Here is a 12,585-nt window from a genome sequence, read left to right as displayed (position 1 = left end):
GCGAGTTGGATTCTTTTTGCCTTGGACTCAGCGAGTCCATCAGTGGACTCGGCGAGTCTGTTGTGCAGACAGCACCAAAATTCGATTTCTCAGCTAATTTTGCAAGTATAACAAGAAAACAAGCTTAGGCTCTGATACCACTGTTGGGTTTTGAGCATTCTAACACTCCTAAGTGTACATGCAACCCTAAATACATTGGATCTATGTTTTCTCTATTATACATGCAAATATGAAATTTCCAAGGTATTCATCCTAACTAGCATAATAACATTGATTCATATGAATATATCAAGTTAGAATTACATACCTCTTTGATGTAGAATGTCTTCATGAAACTTGAGTGCCTAGTGCCCCAAGTGTGACACCTCAAATGGTTCACACAATACCAAATACACTTGGAATAGATTAGAGAGAAATCCACACTTCATGAAAATCGGCTAGCCCTTTCTCTCACCTAATCTAGTGCCGATTTTGTCAACAATAAGAGTCTTATATAGTTAGTGACAATTAGGGTAAACCCTAATTGTCATGGCTTTCCATTTCTTTGGATCCATGGGTTCAAATATACCATGGAGCATCCTTGGAGCATCTTATGGGTTTTAGCCCAACTTGACAATCCATGAAGCATTAGCCCACTATACAAGTATAGATGATTTACACAATCAACCCATATATTTAATTAGTCTTCTTTTGATCACTTAATTAATCCTAGATTAATTCTTGACCAATACTAATTAAATAATCTTATTAATATATTAGAACTTATAATATATTAACAAACCTTAAGTGTTGTTTCTCTCATTACAGTCTATCCAAATGCATGATGCCATGCAACCCAAATGGACCATGCCGGGTCGGGTCAAGTCTTACCAATTATAGTTATGGACTTAGAAATTAATCCAACAGTAACATCCCCCTCTGGAAAATATCACAATATTGTCCACTTTGGGCTCCAAGAATGAAAATTTCCCATGGTTCACCCATTCCTGAATTGATCTCACTCAGCACGCTTACCAACAGAGTTCTTATGGGATTTGTTGTCATCATGACTTTAAAACGTGTTTTGATAGGGAAGGAATGCACACACCTTATAAGGAATGATTATTTCTCATTCCCAGTCTATGTGGGAGCAGGTGCAACACACCTTCATCCCTATTATAGGGTTCGACGTCCCTATTGAACACATCAACCCATGCCCAAACTCTGATACCGACTTGTAACCTCCAAAAAACATGAATAACTTTTCATTTTTAATTCATCAAATCACATAGTATTTTTCCCAAAATCAATAATAGTATAAATATATCATAATCATCAAATGTCATGCAGTCAAGTTGGGCCCTTCCCTTCGGAACTAGAAGTATCTGAAAATGTTCAAACCACAAAACTGTAAGCACAAAGTTTAGTGAGTTCCCCGACATACCACATACAATACATACATTGTCATGGGCTTCCCTTATGGTCTTGCATAAAAGCATTATGCGCTACCCCATGGTATTTCCTTGCACTGCCACAGGCTAGGCTCACGGTCTCATGTACAAGTGTCATGGTCTACCCCCATGGTCTCTCCTCGTAATGACATGGATACCCCATGGTCTTATATATAAGTTACATGGGCTACCCCCATGATGTCTCACATGAATGTAACAGACTACCCCAGGGGTCTTCTGTAACGACCCGTCTCCGGTATGATAATTCCTTGGTATTTATTTTGAAGTTTTATAAGAGGGACTCGGCGAGTTCATAGCCTGACTCGCCGAGTAGGGTCGGGCTTTCGAGCACGTGTTAGCTGGCGACTCGGCGAGTCCATATTCTGGACTCGGCGAGTCTGTCCGTCTGGGAGAAACCCTAAATCCCCGGGTTGCCCACTATTTAAGCCACCTTATAGCCCCCAATCTCACCTCCTTCACCCTCAAAAGCTGTGAGAAAACCCTAATTCGTTCTTGAGTGATTCTAAGTGATTTTGTGTGCTATTGTGAAGGCTTGAAGAAGGAGAAGAAGAAAGGAACAAGGAGAAGGATTATAGAGCAGAGATCCAAGGGAAAGCAAGAGCTCTTTGAGCCGGGGAGATACCGGAGCAGCAGCAGTTAGCCCTCAGAGCTATTCACTCAGCAGCCAGTTCACGAGGTGAGTTCCCTTTCAGTAGGAACGGGTCTAAGGCTACAATGTCGACCCGTTTAGCTAGCAGTAGTATCCGGATTTTTATCCGATGCAGTGGTTAGCATGTTTGATGCCTTCGTGGCTCAGACAGGATTATGTGTGTTCATGTTAAGTGATACGTTTATGTTATGATCAGTCAGCTTCAGACTTCGGTCCGATGTCAGCTTCGGGCTTCGGCTCGATGTAGGGGACAAGGTCCCAGTCAGCTTCGGACTTCGGTCCGATGTCAGCTTCGGACTTCGGTTCGATGTAGGGGACAAGGTCCCAGTCAGCTTCGGACTTCGGTCCGATGTCAGCTTCAGACTCCGGTTCGATGTAGGGGACAAGGTCCCAGTCAGCTTCGGACTTCGGTCTGATGGGAGCTTCGGACTTCGGTCCGATGTAGGGGACAAGGTCCCAGTCAGTCAGCTTCGGACTTCGGTCCGATGGAGGGGGCAAGGCCCCAGTATGTGCTTGATATATTATTGTATGGTATGTGGTAATTTGGGGGAGCTCACTAAGCTTCGTGCTTACAGTTTCGGTTTTGGTTTCAGGTACTTCTGCTAGCAGAGGGAAGAGCTCGGGTTGATGGCATCGCACACACCACAGCTTCAGCTTTTATCCTGGGAGTTGATTTAGTTCTTGATTTTTATATGACATGGATATGATACAGCTTTCCGCACAGTGCTTTATTATTATTTTGAGATACATCATGTATGGTTTTATGATATGACACTCAGATTATGGTTTTTGGTTATGTTGAAAAACGAAATTTTTGGGTCGTTTCATCTTCCATGCAAGTCTCACAAAGACAGCTAGCATCCTACATAGTGTAACGTTCGCATATTCGGGTTAGGCGATCTAGATATAATAATCGATAAAAAATTTCATAGAAGATTATTTCGGATAAATAATCTTAACCAAAGTTATAGTATATGCGACGCAGATTCTGTACATATAAAGAACGTTGAAATCCGACTTGGTATGAAGAAGTTATGCTTTTTCAAAGTTTTGTGATTAAACCGGAACAACTATGCGTATCGTAAAAAGTGAAATTTTGATAAATTAATTTTTACCTTAAGTAATTAAACAGAAGTCATAGTAGTCATAAATTCGAGAGCTTGCACATAGAGAATGTCCAAATCTGACTTCGTGTAAGGAAGTTGTGATTTTTTGAAGTTTTAGCGCGGTTGTATTGGCATATAAATCGAATTTTAGATCGTTTTATTGTTAGCCAAAACAAACTAAAAAGAGTCGAAAATCTCATTAATAGGAGTCCTTCGATATATAGATAGTCAAGAACGTACGCGGGATGAAGATGATACTAATTTTAAATGGAGTTTATCAGTCTAAGCCTTCTAAAAATATAAATAAAAAATAAAGTGAGAATTAGTTGATGGAGTCTTAACGAAAGTTTTATATCTCGTCAATAGGTACATGCGGATATAAAGAATATCAAAAATAGATTGCGTACAAAGAAGTTACAAAATTTTGAAGTTTCCATAGTGCACAATAAGGCGCGACGCGCACCTTCTAGAAGCAGCCACGTCGCTCACAACATAACATGAAGGACACGTGTCATGCACTGGGAGAGTCGACCAGGCCAGAACGCGGCGCAAAGTTCCTCTATTCTGGGTGTGGTGCGCCTCCCCAAATCTTGCCATATAAATAGAATTTGCTACCTATTTGATTTCCCATACTCTCATATACTTCTATCTCGAATCTCTCTACATTTGGCTGAAAGTTTTCTTAGTTTAGTATATTGGTGCAGCCTGTAGGTCCTTAAAAGCCTGACATCTAGTATCTTGCACACTGGAGTTCTGCCAGTACAATTTCCATACATTTGTTAGGAAAATCTCTTTAAGTTAAGCTACACTCAATATTAATTTAGTGTAACTTATATTTATGTTGGTCGTTATTGTGAACCTATGAATAAGATTTTTAATTGATTCCAAGTCAAAATATTGATTAATATACTTACAGGGATGATTTCTAGGCTGGAATTAGTCACCAAGAATATTAGATGAAGACTCGATATAAATTATACTTAAGTCATGTCAAGGGAAAAGCTAAGGTGTTAGGTGAAGCCCTGTCCAAATCACCAGTCATCCACAAAAGTCAGGTGAGTGCATAGTCCATTTCATGAACATGATTTTAGTACAAGTATTAATTAAAGTATTAAATATCTATTAGAAAGCTTATATGTGAGCTATATGTTTATTTCCTGTTTTATGTGTTAGAAATGTATTTGAAGATATACGATATGCAAACCAAATACGGTTCTATATATGTTTATATATATATATATATATATATATATATATATATATATATATATATATATATATATATATATAATCACATGATAACAATAATAAAAATATTAATAGAGAGCAGAATAAAAGTATACTAATGCCTAAATACTTTATGCTAAATATACACACTTGAATACGATAAGGTTGTCTAAACAGAGTTGGTATTGTGAGCTTATTAGTTTGGCCCATTAATGAGATAAGATTTATTATCGATACCTAGTTTAATTATGTTTGATATCGGGTAGTATCATTCTGGATATGTGTGTGTAAGTTAGGAACGAAGAGTAAAGTTCTGTTCCTTGACACTTTCAGGTGTTGATGGTACAAAAAGACATACCGGAGTACACATCATATTCCTTTTTGGTTGACCAGAAATGGTGGGTCCAGATCAGGAAAGTGTAATGGTATATATGGTCATCTCCTAGAGTAAGATGACAACACTTGATCATTCTAGACGATCATGTGGATTACGTTGCTATTGTGGGTTCAAAACCCACAGACCTAGATGAAGAGGGATACCATATTCTTCAAATACTCTTACAGATTGAGTGCCTTTATGACTTTCACTAGCCAAGGAAGTCCACAATAGCGTAGCCAAACCCTTTTTCTAAACGGTTTGTCTTCCTGATAATCGTGGACTAGGATCTTTGAGGATCGATCAGGGTGGGTATGTTAGATATGAGGTTTTATAGATATCCAGATCAAAAATATATCTATATATTATTTAGTAACGGTTGGTTTTTGTAGGACTAAGATGTATGTATGTATGTATGCATGTATGTATGTATGTATGTATGTATGTATGTATGTATGTATGTATGTATGTATGTATGTACGTATGTATGTATGTATGTATGTACGTATGTATGTATGTACGTGTGTGTATATATATATATATATATATATATATATATATATATATATAATAACATTATGGATTTGAATCCCTTTGTATCTTACTAGGTGTTCCAACCTGACCCACTCAGTTTTTATACATCATAGGTATCAAGACTTAAGCCAACTGGAACTTGATTAGGATGTCGAGTGATTAATAAAATGATTGCCATTGTATTCAGGATCTTTAGGTCTTTACGTTGTAACTTATGTATTTGTATTGATTATGACATCCTTGGAATTTTATTTGATACAATCTTGTACTCAAAAGATTTTTATATAACTAGGATTTTAAACAAATAAAGTATTATGATTTTTAAAGCGTAAAGAAAATTTCTTTTTGGTTTTGAAAATTAGAGGATGTCACATATAATATAGTGCGAAGACTCACCTATTTCATGAAGTCAAATAAACCACAATTAACTGTCATGCAACTGGTTCTACAACATACACATTGAATCAAACAAGGTCCAACCTTAGTCTATACCCTATAACTAGCACTTTGACCAAATTCAATCTAGGTCAAAAAGTCAACTTCAGGGGCAAATTCCTTTGTTTGTTCTAGATGGTCGAGGGTTATTGACTCAGTGTGGCAGAGTTTGGGTTCCAGCATCCGGAGGTGTGCGGCAAAGAATATTGGAGGAGGCCCACAAGTCCACATTTTCTATCCATCTGAGGGCCAAAAAGATATATCGAGACCTGAGATTGAGCTATTGGTGGCCCTACATGAAGCGGGAGGTTGCGTGGTTTGTCGAGCGGTGTTTGACCTGCTGGAAGGTCAAGGCCGAGCATCATAGGCCTCACGACAAGATGCAGTCACTACCTATTCCCATGCGGAATTAGGAAAAAATCACCATGGATTTTATCACGAAGCTACCTAAGACAACGCAGGGTGTAGATTCCATTTAGGTTATTATAGACAGGTTTACCAAGAGTGCACATTTTATTCCGATTTCCGAGAGTATCTCCGCTGAGAAATTAGCTGACATTTATATGTAGGAGGCGGTGGTCAAGCACGGGGTGCCGGTATCTATGGTCTCGGATCGCAATGTTCGTTTCACCTCCAATTTCTAGAGGAAGTTTCATGAGGATTTGGGGTACTCAATTGCATTTCAGCACTGCTTACCACCTCCAGACCGATGGTCAGAGTGAGAAGACGATCCAAATACTCGAGGATATGCTTCGGGCATGTGTATTGGACTTAGGGGGTGTGGTGGTGGTATACTTACCTCCCTCTAGCAGAGTTCTCATATAACAATAGTTATCATGCTAGTATCGATCGACCCTTGTTTGAGATGATGTATGGTCGGAGGTGTAAGACTCCAGTTTGTTAGGGGAGGTTGGACATCAAGTTATAGGAAGCACGGAGGTGGTGCTTAAGACCACCGAGTTGATTCAGCAGGTGCGTGACAGGTTGCGAGTCACGTAGATTCGTCAAAAGAATTATGTTGACCAACATCGCTTGGATCTCAAGTTTCGGGTGGGAGATTTTGTTTTGATGAAGGTGTCACCATGGAAGGGTGTTATTCAATTTTGGAAGAGGCAAAAGTTGGGGCCTGATTCATTGGTCCGTTCAGGATTTTTGCCCGAGTTGGTAGGGTTTCCTATCGATTGGATCTACCATATGAGCTCATTCAGATCCACAACACCTTCCATGTGTCTCAGCTTCGGAAGTGTGTTGCTTATGAGGCTGCAGTCATTTTATTGGATGATATTCAGGTCGATGGGCGCCTGAATTACGTGGAGAAGCCCATTGCAGTTCTGGATAGAAAAACAAAAGCCCTACGAAACAAAGAAGTGAAGCTAGTTAAGGTGCAATGGCAGCACCGGAAAGGCTCAAAATGGACATGGGAGCCCGAGGACGAGATGAGAGAGCATTATCTACGATTTTTCGAGGCAGCGGACTTCGAGGATGAATTTTGATTCAAGTGGGGGAGATTTGTAATGCTCGATTCTGGTATAAGCTTAATTCTCTAATTATTGTATTTTTTTCAATTGGGACTTGACGAGTTGGAAGCTCCAACTCGTTGTGTCAAGAGGGATTTTGGCTGTAGATATTTGTGGACAACTCGACGAGTCGGGGTGTCCCAACCAGGCGAGTTGGCGGCTGTGAAGAAACCCTAATTTTTAGGGTGTTGCACCCTATTTAAAGACCTTAAGTCCCTTGGTTGGCCTCCTTACCAGCCTCATTGCTCATAAACCCTAATTTCATGCATTATCCTCCAAGGTTGAGTGTATGAGCATGTGCTGAGCTTGAAGAGTTGTTTTTTGGTATTCTTTGGAAGGAGCTTTGAAGTTGGAGGTGCCTAGTTTGGAAGAAGGGCTTTAGATCCAGAAACTCTCCATTTGCTGCAGTCATTTTGAGGTATAAAGTCGATACCATATTTTGTTTTCATCTAGAACTCTTGATTTGATGTTTTATCTTGATTATTGGATTTATATTTGGGTTGTCCAAGAAGTTGAGGGTTCCAGGGGTTATCATGTTAGATTTGACCCTTTCATGACCTCTCTTGGCTTAAAGTTGCAAGCTTTACTAGGTTTTATGTCCCATTCATGCAATAAGTCCTTTATTAATCCATTTTGAGTCCTAGGGTTCCTTTCTAGCATGCATGGACATAAAGTTGGAAACTTTATGTGATTATCCATCCTTGGGACGCTAGATCTGTGTTTTCAGACTATGTTTTGAGGTGTTTAAGGGCTTAATGGGTTAAGTCTCACTCTTTTAAGACTAGGGTCTGGGTTTTGGCTCGTTGTGTTGGTTTATAAGGGTAAAGTTGGAAACATTACCCTTCAAGACATCATTTTAAAAGAAATCTGAGTATTGAGTTCCTTGATTCGATGGAAACGGATTAATGCATTAAGCTGTTGGATTTCTGGCTAACTCGGCGAGTTCACTAGTGAACTCGGTGAGTTGATGAGGGTTTTCCTGATCTGTGCAGTACTGCAGTTAATGAAGAAACTCGACGGGTTAAAGGACAACTCGGTGAGTTGGGTCAACTCGGACCGTTGACTTTGACCTTTAACTTTAGTCTTTGACCAAGTTTGACGATTTTAGGGCGTTTTGGGTTGTATTTAAGGAATTTTTTCTCTTTAGGGGTTGAGTAGAGGTGATATTCGGAGCAAGGACCTAGTCAGCTATCGTTCGGTATTTGAGGTGAGTCTTCTCATCACACTCATTGGTCGAAGGCACCAAGGTCGGTCCATTAATGGTTAGGGCATGATTTGTATGGGAATATGTAATTGTTTGTTATTGGATTTATATGCGTAGACCAAGGGAGGAGCCCAAGGCATTCGACACGACCATGGGAGGAGCCCATGGCTCAGGGATATAAGACCATGGGAGTAGCCCATGGCGTTCCAATGAAGACCATGGAGGGATTCCATGGCAAACTTACATATGTTTATGTGTGTGCATGGTATTATATGATTATATGATTCGAGTGCTTTGGGAAACTCACTAAGCTTGTGCTTATAGTTTTATTGCATGTTTCAGGTACTTCTTCCGATAAGGGCAAGGGCCCGACTTGATGGCACGACATGCATTCCCTCAGTGTTTTTATATTTAGTTTTCGTAATCTGAATTTTAAAATGATACAGATATGTAATGTGATTTTTGAACATATTGTGTTTGATATTTATGAAATTAAAAGTTGATTTTTTTTGTAAAATTTGGTATATGTTACAATCTGATTCTGGTGACCAGGGTTTCTAGCAGCGAGAGGATTCCTTTGTCGGAGTTGTTTTCTAACAAAAAACCAAAAGGGTCCACCAACTAGAAGGTTTTAAGGATATGGTAGTGATTTTCAAAGACGAAGATTGGCAGAGGTTTGAAGAGGTAACTATTCCGGTGACCGAGGAATTTCCATCAAAAAGGAACCAATCACCAGAGCAAACAAGTCTCGATATGTCTGTCGTGCTCCTCATGTTCCAGTAGTGGTGACACAGAGATCAAAGCAAGAATAAACTTAAGCCGTGGATGAAGGCATTCATTGTATTTCTCGCTTTACCACAGACAGAAGCAAAATAAACTCAAGCCATGGACGAAAGGCATCTTAGAACTGGTGATGAAGGATCCTAGCCAAATTCTTCTCATCGGTGACAAACATATCTCCTACTAACAACCCTAGCCAAATCTTCTCTTTCTCTCCTCTCTCTCTCTTTCTCTCACGTACGTCGTCCTCACCATCTCCCTCCTCTCTCCGACCACGACATATGATCCTTCTGTCCCTCTATTGGCGACAATAGTATCCTCGCTGAATTTGGAGGATTGTACAACAATCAGACTTGGTGGACGGTTGTACAACAATCAAGAGATCTACCGATCTTTTGATCTGAATCTCGATCCCACTGGCAATTCAAATACGTCTTCGCTGGCAATTCAGATAGAAGCAACGGGTTGGAAAACCTTAGCAATTAAGATCATCTACTTCCAAGTCACGAAAACGCTAATTCAAAATAACCTTGTCTCTTCGGCCCGTTTGTTTAGCTTCATCGAATAAGGAATGACATCGACATAACTTATAAGTGTACAATAAGGAATCAGTAGCAAGGGATAATGAATGATTCCAAATCAATGGATCTTATTACTCATGACTTACTCGAAGGCAGTGGTGGTTGTGACCATGATTCCTTAAATGAATTGGACCTTGACTTACATGTTCCTGTCGACTTCAAAAAGCGTCTCGATTTAAAGGTAAATTATATCTACTTTACTTGTTTCAAAATTCATACCTATATTTATTCTACTTCAAGCTTTTCCTAAGTTCTAGCTCTCTAACTTTCATCGATTATCAATTGTCGTTTTGTTTTGTTAATAACATGATTTTGTTTATTTTTCCAATATTTATGGTGGTGAATGATAATAATATGATATCAGAACACATCGGAACTGTCATAATATTCGGAAACTTGGTGTGATTGCATAATTTTTATTTAGTATAGTTACTTTCTTCAAAATTGATGTCAAAGTAGTTCAGTTGGTAATAATATTGGACAAAAGGCAATGGACACATTGCAAATATGTTGATTGATTATTGATGCAATTATGTTTAGTTATAATATGTTTTGAATCTATACTATTGGTTCTCTTTTGATGAGGTACGATCGCTTTCTGTACATTATTAGCATCTCAGGCATGAAACAAGAGTATCGACAGAATATCTAGGGTGATTTATGGCTGAGATGAGAGTAATGTGAGTATTGTTTCATAGCAGTGAAATGGAGCTCTGGTAGAGGTCATAACTTGGAGCTTTCTTTTTGGGCTAGCATTTTTATTTATATTTCTCTTATTTTTTAATTGCAGAAAATCCAAGCTATATCCACGAAACCTAAAAGCATGTTCAACAATTCTGATTGTTGTTGCTGTCAAAAGACTCTTGAAAGCATGTGATACTAATTCTTGGTTAGTTCAATGTTTAGCTTCTATTCATATGCATTAGCTTATACTTATAAAGTCCATATATGGGTTGCAAGATCGGTAAATGTCATTCTAGGAGTTAGTAAAACCATTTGGCTTTTTTTTGTGTTGATATCCATGAAAAGATGTTTCAGAAATCAATGTACTGAAAGTCTTATTTTTTGTTGCTTATACCTTATGCATCAATAATTAAACAATACATTTTGAAATGATAATTATACCATAGGTCTTGCTTGAGGTCAACATCTTAGAATCGTTCTTTTTCATTATAGAACTCCATATTTTTATATCATATGTTTTCTTAGTAGGAAGTGTATCTTTGTGCATTACAGACTCTATGTAGTGATGTTTAAGTTGTTGTAAAGAAAATGTATGGAGATGCTCAACCAACAATCGTGCTAATTGGCTACAAGTTTCTAATTCACTTTAAGCACCTAATTCTGCTACTGTTAGTTGGCATAATATTTTAGTAAAGTGAATCACATATGAATTACATGTGTTTTACATATAAATCACATATGAATTACATGTGATTCAAATGTAAATCACAAGTGGATCACATATAAATTACATGTGATTCACATGTAAATGACATATAATTTACATATGAATTATATACGATTCACATGTAATTCACATATGAATCAAATGTGATTCATATGTAAATCACAAGTGAATCATATATGAATTACATTTATATGCACACATGATTTTTGTAAGTGTTATTCATTAATTTTTCTTGTGGATTTTATATTTAAATCTTAAAAGATACAATCACATGTGAATATCACATTATATAATCACATGTGAATTTTACATGATATATACATATGTATTTTTGTGAGTATTTTAGCATTAATCAATTTTTTTTACTTTCTTGTAGGTTTGTAAGAATTTGTGAAAATATTGAAGATGTGAAAAGTGATAAAATAAAGAAAATATGGAAATTTTAACACGGAGACATGAAAACGCTTTAAAATTTTGTAACATTTTTTGTTTTTTATATTTTATTTTATATCGAATAAAATATTTGAACTATTGTGTTTATAGATAAATAAATAAAAACGAGTTTTTTTTATGATTACTAATATTATAGTATAAGAAATACATGAACTTGAAAAAATATTCATATATGCATCTAAAACGTTGATTTTTTAGTTAAAAAATATATAGTTTTTTTTTAAATAATCCAATTTTTTTTAATTTACTGTTTTGGTAAAACAAATGTACTTTTTTGAGAAAAAAACTATTTTTTTCAACTTTTCATAAAAAATCATGTTTTCTAAAAAAGTTTAAAAAATCTGCATTTTCTAAAAAATTCAAAATTTTGTTTTTTAAATTATAGTTTTTTAAAAAAATATATTTTTTTCTATTTTTTTAATTCATGTTTTCTAAAAAAAGTTTAAAAAATCAACATTTTTTTAAAAAATCAGAAATTATTATTTAAAAATATATGGAAATTTTGATTTATTATGTTAGTTTTTAGACATTTTTATTTATATTTCAAATAATATAAAAAATTAAAAATTAAATGAAATTGGTAATATGACAGTCGTGCATTTAATGAGTTAATTTTGATTTAACGCTTCATCATTAGTTCTCGGGTTCTCGTAAAACTATGAGCTCTCAACGGATCTTACCCCGTATAAATAAACACACACACACACACACACACACACACACATATATATATATATATATATATATATATATATATATATATATATATATATATATATATATATATATATATATATATAGAGTGAGAGAGAGAAAGAGAGTTAGGTTCAAATGTTTTCACTATATATATATATATATATA

This window comes from Lactuca sativa, chromosome 5 (assembly GCF_002870075.4).
Source record: "Lactuca sativa cultivar Salinas chromosome 5, Lsat_Salinas_v11, whole genome shotgun sequence".
Lineage (NCBI taxonomy): Eukaryota > Viridiplantae > Streptophyta > Magnoliopsida > Asterales > Asteraceae > Lactuca > Lactuca sativa.
The sequence above is the reverse complement of the archived record's forward strand: the minus strand, read 5'-3'. Positions refer to the sequence as shown.